This window comes from Leucopleurus acutus, assembly GCF_964270905.1.
Source record: "Leucopleurus acutus genome assembly, chromosome: 17".
Classification (NCBI taxonomy): domain Eukaryota; kingdom Metazoa; phylum Chordata; class Mammalia; order Artiodactyla; family Delphinidae; genus Leucopleurus; species Leucopleurus acutus.
Window position 1 is genome coordinate 75148793 of NC_139159.1, and position 9300 is coordinate 75158092.

At 49.2% G+C, this 9300-nt stretch overlaps 1 protein-coding gene across 2 annotated transcripts in view; it reads left to right on the top strand.

The window, feature by feature from the left end:
* Nucleotides 1–9300, top strand: part of EFR3A (EFR3 homolog A) — a 181337-nt gene that overhangs the window by 128563 nt on the left and 43474 nt on the right. For both annotated transcript variants that reach the window (XR_014326874.1, XR_014326875.1), the window contains exon 26: nt 7893–8058. The gene's annotated coding sequence lies outside the window, so the exon portion shown is untranslated. The remainder of the gene's footprint in view (nt 1–7892; nt 8059–9300) is intronic.

Genomic DNA, 9300 nt, shown 5'->3' on the forward strand with positions numbered 1-9300 from the left:
TGTTCCCTCTTTGAGACTCAGTTTATCCATCTGTAAAATGGACACCTCACCGTGTGCTCCTTGAGGACGTAGTTCTGGTCTCATTTATTTATTCACTAAATCAATGGTCATTTATTACGGGTCAGGCACATTGCAAGGACCCAGGAAAGCAAAGTGAGGAAAACACACCTTACCTGTGAGTGGTTCACAGACGAATGGGAAAGGGTGGCAATTTAACAAGCGCTATAGTTTGACTTCTGTAAATTGAATTTTGAGCAACCCATACGTTATGATCCACCAGCATTCTGAGCAGCATTCTTTTCTTAAAATTTTTTTAACTATTTTTTAATTGAAGTATAGTTAATTTACAATGTTGTATTAGATTTGGGTGTACAGCAAAGTGATTCAGATGTGCGTGTGTGTGCGTGCGTGCGTGTGTGCGTGCGTGCGTGCGTGTGCGCGTGTGTGCGCGTGTGTGTGCGTGCGCGTGTGTGTGCGTGTGTGCGTGTGTGTGTGTGTGTACTTTTACAGATTCTTTTTCATTATAGGGTATTACAAGATACTGAGTATAGTTCCCTGTACTATAAAGTAGGTCCTTGTTGTTTAGCCATTTTATACATAGTGTGTATCTGTTAATCCCAAACTCTTAATTTATCTCCCCCCATCCCCTTTGGAAACCACAAGTTCTTTTCTCTATATCTGTGAGTCGATTTCTGTTTTGTAAATAAGTTCATTTATATCATTTTTTTAGATTCCACCCATAAGTGATATCATAGGATATTCTTGAGCGGGCTGGCTCTGAACTTTTGTACCAACATCACAGAATAAATCCGGCCATCGCGTGGCAGCGCTGCCGATAGCAAACAATGCTTTTGCATACTTTGTGGCAGTCCTAGCAGTTCAAGGAATGTGCCTTTGGAAGGGCCTGGGGGGAAGGGGCGAGGTGGGTGGGGTCAGGAACCTGCCACATTTCAACTGTAGCTGCCCTGGGATCTGAGCAGTCAGTATTGAACTTCAGTAGTCACTTACGTCTGTTGCCTCAAGCAGGTCAACCATGTATTTAATAGGGAAGGAACAACTTAAAGACCAGAGGGATTTAGAATAGAATAGTTTTAGCTCCCTGGGAATCTAACTCCCAAAGGAATGTGAGATGGATGATTGACTTACACATATTCAGTTTTAGAACATGTTTTTAGGACACAGTTTGAATGATAATACAGAGTGACTATGCTACCCCAGTGGCACACACAGGGCTGCTGAATACGGTTGTATATGTTATGCACTTTGCAAAGGTGTTGTGCTGAGTGGGCAAGTAGAGGCTGAAATGCAGCCAGTGCTGGACTCCCACGCTTGCCCTCTGCAGGGCTGTGTCAACCTGGAGGGAGGGGCAATTTCTGCAATTTTTTCTCCCAGAGGCAAAGGCTGCCCTGTGTCCTGGTGGCCCAGCATAGGTACCCAGGTCCGTGGTGGGCTGCTCTGCAAGTGGACAGGGCTTGGTACTGGGGAAGGTGTCCCAGGGGAGAAGACATTTGTAGGTTGTAGGATCTCTACTCTGTGAACTTGCTCCAGGGCCCAGCACACCTCTGCTGGCTGGAAGATACCTGTTTGTTGAATGAATACACGAGAAGAGGGTGTGAGAGCTTTGAGATTCACACTCAGCTCAAGCATTCTCTAATACTCTATTATCTGCCAGACATGAGGCTCTGCTTATAACAATTTTTAACCACATAAGTTCTTACAGCAGGTTAACTTTCAAGGTTAGACAGGCTCTCTGATGGCACAGGCTCTCCCGCTGCAAAGTGGCCTGGCCTGGGAACTCCATGGGTGGCAGCTAAAGGCATTTCAGGAGACCCTATTGAAGTCGTACCCTCATGACTGAGGCCGGTGGCACTACCTGGCACTTACTGAGTCAGAGTTTTAATTGTTACCATCACACAGCGAGAGGATGCCAACTGTTTGAGCTCAGAAGAGGCAGCAGAATCATCTAGTCCAAAGTCTCTTTGTACGAATGAGATCAGTGAGGCTCAGAGACTAGCAATTTATGGTAAAAATGCCCCACTCCAGATCCAGTGCTCATCACATTAACAATATAAATTAGGAGGCGTTGTGAGGACTGAATGAGTTAATCCATGCAGGGCACGTACAAGTGCCTGATGGAGAGAAATGGCTCAGAATCATCAGTAATTACAACGATAGCGTCCGGCACCAGAAAAGGCTCAAGAAAAAGCAGCTATTACAATGAAGGCTCCAATCCCCGTTGGAGTAGAAGCCCCCGTTGGATGAAATGCAGGAGAGGATCCAGTTGAGCACCATGGATGTTGTTCTTTTTCTCTTGTGATACTCATTTCAGGGAGATGTTCCCTTGGGTCATCCTGACGCTCAGGGAAGGACAGGCTGAGGGTGGTGTTTCTAGGAATCGCAAATATGTTCATTGGACTTTCAAGCATATATTTTATTAGAATGCAAATGAGCAGAAGTGACCTTATTACAGACATAATCTTGACTCGGGTCTAATATTTTTTTAAAGTAGGTTATAGGGGGACTTCCCCGGTGGCGCAGTGGTTAAGAATCCACCTGCCAGTGCAGGGGACACAGGTTCAATCCCTGGTCGGGGAAGATCCCACATGCCGTGGAGCAACTAAGCCCGTGCGCCACAACTACTGAGCCTGTGCTCTAGAGCCCGTGAGCCATAACTACTGAGCCCGTGTGCCACAACTACTGAAGCCCACGTGCCTAGAGCCCGTGCTCTGCAACAAGAGAAGCCACCGCGATGAGAAGCCCGAGCACCGCAACGAAAAGTAGCCCCCGCTCGCCACGGCTAGAGAAAGCCTGCGCGCAGCAACGAAGACCCGACGCGACCAAAAATAAATAAACAAATAAAATTGACTCTCTAAAAAAATAAATAAATAAAAAGTAAGTTATAGGGACGGGGGCGGGGTGATGGGGAGTTTGCCTTTAATGGGACAGAGTTTCAGTTGGGGAAAATGAAAAAGTTTTAGAGATGATGGAGGTAATGTTAGCACAACAATGTGAATGCACTTAACGCTACTGGACTGCTCACTTAAAAATGGTTTAAATGGTAACTTTTATGTTATGTATATTTTACCACAATTAAAAGTGATGTTATAAACTCCAGGACCCCATTCCTTTAAACACTACCTTTCAGTGATTGGGTCATTCTTTGTCTTGGGTCTTCACCAAGCATCTCCGTATACTGGCTCATAAGGACACGCTAGAACTTTCTAGGTGAGGAACCAAGGCTCAGAGAGGTCCAGTAACTTGCAAGGCCACTTTTGCCCAAAGGCACCACGGCAGGGGGACCACGGCAGCACCAGGCAGAAGATTCAAACTGCGCTCAGCCAGTCCGACTTGAGTCTCTGGTCCAGGTTGTAACAGGGAAGAGGCAAGTCTGACTACAGGCTGGATCTGTTTCTTTTACTTTAACCTTTGCTTTCCACTGCTTTTGTTCACTAAAAGGATACTGTCTGTAAGTAATGGCCTGCCTCGGGGAACCCTGCCCCTCTGCCTAAATGTTAAAGTGCCTTTGTTCAGGGAAACATCCGGACCCTGTCCACGTGTGGATGGCTACAGGAAAGAAGAAATTAACCCATCCCCTCCCTGAGGCTGGCTATTCCAGGGTATATTTGCTAAACTTATGGCCTTTTTACTTTACTTCCTCGTCTCCTCCCCGCTCTGTGCTATAAGAGAAATTGGCATCCAAACCCCAATAAGATGGTTTTTTGGAGACACTAGTCTGTCATCTTATCAATCTGCCAGCTTTCCGAATAAAGTCGTCTTCCCTGCCTCAACACCTCGCCTCCCAATTCATCGGCCTGTCGTGCGGCGAGCAGAGCCAGCTTGGACTCGGTAGCAAGGTGTTTTACCCTCAACTGCGATGCTGATCATTAAATCTCAAATAAGCAGCCTAGTAATTTTATTCACTGTATAACTGTTGAGAGTTTTGGCAGTACTTGTTGGGAGGCCCCCAGGGTGGCCAGCCACTCGCTGGGGTGTGGTGTGACACTGCAATTGACAATCCCCAGCTGGGAGCCAAGAAAAGGGAAATTGCAGTGCCAGCCAGAGGTGACAGCATGGGCTCAGCCTTGAACAATGGGGAAAGAGACTTGAAGTGGGGGGACATGCACATTAGGATCAGGGGGTGGGATGACTCAGGGCCGCTGCTGAAATCCAGCATCCTTCTGCTGACAGAGTCAGGTGCCCTTGGGGCTGGGGCTGTGTCCACCTGGAGGAGACCGGCCTTTTCCTAAGGAGGCCTCCAGGGCTGTCAGGGACCCTGCAGCAGTGCTATCTTGTGGGACTGAGGGTCCCCAAGCCTCGCCTTGGTCTGCGTGCACTGGAGGCCTGGCTCACCAAGGTGTTCCCTGAAGACTGATTCCGCCTCATCTAGGATGTTTCTAAGAGCAAGGCCTTTCTAGCTGGACAGACCTGGGGTGGAGTCGGGTTGTGGGGGGGGGACCAGGGGAGGGGGCTCAGGCTCCACCTTTCCCTTGATGAGTGCCCTGAGCCAGACACTGAAGCTGTCTTGTACTTATTTTCCTGGCCAGTAAGATGCCCATTTATCTTCCTCAGGGTGTCATGAGGATTGAATGGAGTAATCCTTCAAGGTGGGGCCTGCCTAGCATGAACTAGGTGCTTAGTAAGGCCAGCCCATGACTCGTGATGGTTATATTTCCACACCAGGTGCCCTAGGGAGAGACGTTGGCCCACACAGGTTTGTAGAACTCTCATTGATGTGTTGTGCTGGATTTTTTCCCCAGGGAAATGCACCAGACGTTGTCCTCTGGCACTACATCTCTTTGTAAAGAGCTGAGTGCCTCTGAGTTTTTAGCTACATCTTGGAGTAGCATCCAGGGCTCAGGCACCTCTTGAGAGCATCCTCCCTCCCTCCCTTTGTTCCTCCCATCCTTACCATCCCTCCATCCTTTCCTCCCTCTTTTTCTCCCTCCCTCCGCCTTCCTCCATTCTTAACGCCCTCCCTCCCCCTTCCTCCATTCTTCACGCCCTCCCTCCATCCCTCCCTTCCTTCCTTTATGGCCCCCTCCACAATCAGGAGAAGGGGGTGCCTACCGTGAAGGTCCCACTCGAAAGCTGCTGGGTGCACGATGCTTGGCTTTGAACAAGATGGGGACCGAGCCCTTTATACCCCGGGGAAAACCCTTAGTCATGTGGTCCCCCTCCCCCTCCTCACATCAAGAGGACAGCCTTTCATGAATCTGGCAGGTGGGCTGCCTCTGAGGGGGAGGAGGCATCATAACGCTCTGGCTTGGAGCAGGTGAAGACTCCATATTAAGAGGCCCATCTTGAGCCTCAGAGGAGACCCAGGCTCTAATTAGAGAACAATGGCTCCCCTGTTCCACACACCCTACCTCATCTCAAAGGCTTGGAGGCCCGGAGATTATGTCTCGGGGTCATCAGGGGAGTGCCAATGAAATTCACAAGAGCTCTCCGTCCAGGAAAAGGGCTGGCTTTGTCTAGTCTAGTTAATTTTCCAGCAAGAGGATCTCTGGGGTGATTCTTCTATGTGCCTGGCCTGGGGCCTGGGAATTTGATACCTCTTTCCTTTAGGGCTTTTCTGCACAAGCTGGGGGGTAGGGCGAGATGGGGCTTTGAAATCAGACATCCTAAGTTCCAGTGCCCATCCTGCTTACTCATTACCAGAGGGATATGGAGCTTGGAGCTTGTCACTGCTCAGCCTTGACTCCACATCCATGGGGAGTAATCCCACGAGGACCGTGAGAATGAGGTGAGCCAGGTAAAGTGCATGGATGGTAGTGGGGCCCATTAAATCCTCGTTCTTCCTCTTTCCTTGATAGCCCCCTTGGGAATTGTTTCCTTTGCAGATTTAACAAGGAGAGAGAACATTTATTGAAAGCCTATCGGGCACCACAAATGTTTTGACAGGATTTTGTCCTCATCATCCTGGCAGTGGTAGGATACAGCACTAGCTCCATTTTACAGATGAGACAAACAGGGGTTGTCGAGGTTTGAGGAGTTAGTACGAGCGCACGTGTGATGGGACCGCTCTTGGCTACAGGTGAACCTGGCTGTGAGCTGTTCCCTCCACCACTGCCTCCTGGAGAACGAGGGCTCATCCAGTGATCAAATCTGGGAAGAGCTGAGCCTTTACAGAGCCCACTGAAGGGTTTCTTCAAATCATTAGTTGTCCTTGTGCATCGAAGCTTTGTTTATAGATCATTAATTATTGTTCAGTATCTCAGGTGCACAGAGGAACAAAGCTATGCCATGCCCTTCCTTTCTCACTAATACAGAAGACGCACCATCTCTAAAACGATTACGTCAAGGGGGGTAGATGGATCAATGTGACAAAATTCATCTTTTCAGCATCTCCAGAGCCTAAGTTCTGCTCAATGCCAAGGGGTAATAACAATCTGCGTAGGTGTGTTGTTCTAGACATTTCTCGGGATTTGAGAAGCTCATCTTCTTCCCATAGCCAACAACAGGGTATCTCAACCTTAGCACTATTGATATTTTCGTCCAAATAAGTTTTCGCTGTTGGGGTCTCCTGTGCATTTTAAGGTGTTTAGCGGCATTTTGGGGCTCTACCCACTAGATACCAGTAGCAGTCCCCCTCCCCAAGTTGTGACAAACAAAAATGTCTCTAGATATTGCCAGACAAATATCTCTGGGGGTCCAGATCACCTCTGATTGAGAACCACAGGCCTACAATATCCCTGGAACCTTGGCCTTTTCCTTCTCTGTTGATGGAGCAGGGTGAGATCAGTTTTCACAAGAACTCAGACATAAGAGAAAAAAGGCTGTTGTATGGGAGTTTAAAATTTAAGATTGCATTATGATAGCACCCTATTTCCTCACTCACACAAGCCCCCAACACAGGGCACCTATTCAGAATAGGTGGACATAGCAACATGCACACACGAACTCATAGAGATACGCAGTGGGACTAGGAAACACACACAGAATCCCTTTTCCCCTCCCCCTCTCCTTCCCCCTTCCTTTCTTTCTCTTGCTAGTTTAGCTAGTCTTTTGGACTTGAGTGAAATAGACAGAAATGCACCTGTGCTTTGCCTCCAGGAAGAATCCTGGTTAATGATGTTACATGTGTAGCTGCATGGTCTCCTTCATTGGCTGGGGCACCATAACTGTCCTATCTCTCTACCTCATCAGTAAACCACTGGTGGCCACATATGCACAAATGAGTAGCAACGCCAGTGTGGAAGCACCCCCTGAGGCCTCCTCATTGCCCTAAGCATCCGCCCCATCAGGACTTATTCAGCCCAGGAGGGGCCAACCTCCCCTCACACTCCAGGAGGCCATGGACTCCAGGCTCTGGCCAGTTTTCCTTGGGCCCTATTTACTTCCCGCCATGGCTGCTGTTGGGATAGTGTGACCCTAGAAAACCGGTCCCATGTGGTGCTCTGAGCCTTTGTCCCCTCTGCGTGGGCCTCAGACGTCCCCCACACTCGGGCTTTTAAAAGTTGTGGTCGTGCGTAATCATTATCCCTAAAGGATGGTTGGCGGGTTCCACACGAGCAGACAGCCGGGGGTCGGGACCAAGTCGTTCATCAGTTCATCCTCTACTTTCCCTGATGATACATTACTCTCTGTGGAACCTCAGGGATCATTTCCTGCCAAAGGTCCCTAATTAATATCAATTTGATCCATCACAGAGGGTCGGGTCAGATTAACCCACACTTAATGAATGATGCTGTTTTCTTGATTCCTATCCAGGTACGAATCCCTTTGCCTTAGCAAATTTACTGTGTCCTCCTCAGCTTTGCAAACAAGGGGCCCTTCGCAGGCCCTAGGAGGCCCGACCACAGCAGTTTATGAGCTTGACATTTGCATAACTTTGAGGGCCCCTTGGGTGTCCTGGGGATTAACAATAAATCTTTCTGTGTTTGACCAGACAGGGAAGCATCGAGCTACTTCCTTCACGAAAGAACCTGATGTTCACTGGTCGTGCAAGGACACTCAGGGTCTTCCGAAGGGGGAAAACCGCCTCCACTTGGATGCTACTTGGAAAGTGGCGGGCATAGATCATAAAGGAGGGAACGTCGATGCTCGGCAGCGTGCGAGGTGAGTGAGTGGAGGGAAGCTGTCCCTGCAGTGAGGAACGAAGGGGTCCAGACGGGGCCACTGGAGAGAGCTTAGTAATGCTCTGCATAGACACTCAGCATTTACAGAGATACTGGAGCAAGCACAGACATGGAAATAGCATCCAGGGACCTGATCGCATGAGGGGGATGACTCATCGTGTGAGTGTGCAGTAGAGGGATGACTCAGGAGGGCATCAAACCATGCATCTGCCAAAGAAGGGTCTGGTCCTTGAACAGTTCCTAGGACGTAACCTCTAAACCCTTGGGATATATTGCTTGGTAAGTGTCTTTGTATACCCGGGGCTTTGCCAGGTAGTCTAAGCTAACAAGGTGATTTGTAGTGGGCGCCATGAGTCACACAGTGTCAGCTTGACCTCTGGTGGGGCTGGAGCCTGAGTAACTGAGCTCAGCCATGTGGGCATTTCATGTCCCCGCATGGCTGACCCCCAGCGAAACCCCTGGACTCCACGGCTCGGATGAGTTTCCTGGTTGACAGTACTCCATACACGCTGCCACACTCATTGCTGGAGGAATTCAGTGCTGTCCATGTGAGTCCGCTTGGAGAGGACACAACCAGGAGCTGTGCCTGGACTCTGCCCTCTGCACCTTTCCCCTTGGCTGACCTTAATCTCTGCCTTTTTGCTGCACTCAACGGTAAAAGTGGCTCTAAGAACTTTTCTGGCTTCTGTGAGTGCCAGCAGTACATCATCAAACCTGAGAGTGCCCTTGGGGACCGCCAAATACAGTGGGACGCACAGAAGGGAAATCAAGACCAGACATCCACAAAACAACACTCTCCGCCTCCCCGCGAGGGAAGGTTCTCATCACCTCCTGTTGAGGGGGCTTGGAAGGTTGTGGATCGACAGTACAGCAAGCCTGATGAGTTGTAGATAAGCAAGTTTGAATAAACTGTGCAGAGAATTCATATGTGACTCTCTCCAGAGGATGGGTTCAGCTTTCCTCATTTATCCTTGTGTTGCCTTCCTGAAGTCCCAGGTTTAAGCCATGTCAGAGTCTCAGTGCCTGGACTGGTTTGTTCATGCTAGCATGACACCCCACATCCCATTTCTTCAGTCTCAGTCACCATGGGAGTCCCTTGAGCATAGCTACTAGGTTTCCATGACCTTGGAGCAGGCAAGGGAGTCAGCATCACTGCATTGATTGTGAGAGCTCTAACACGTGGTCTTCCACATTCAATCCCTTACACAGATTCACAGGAGAG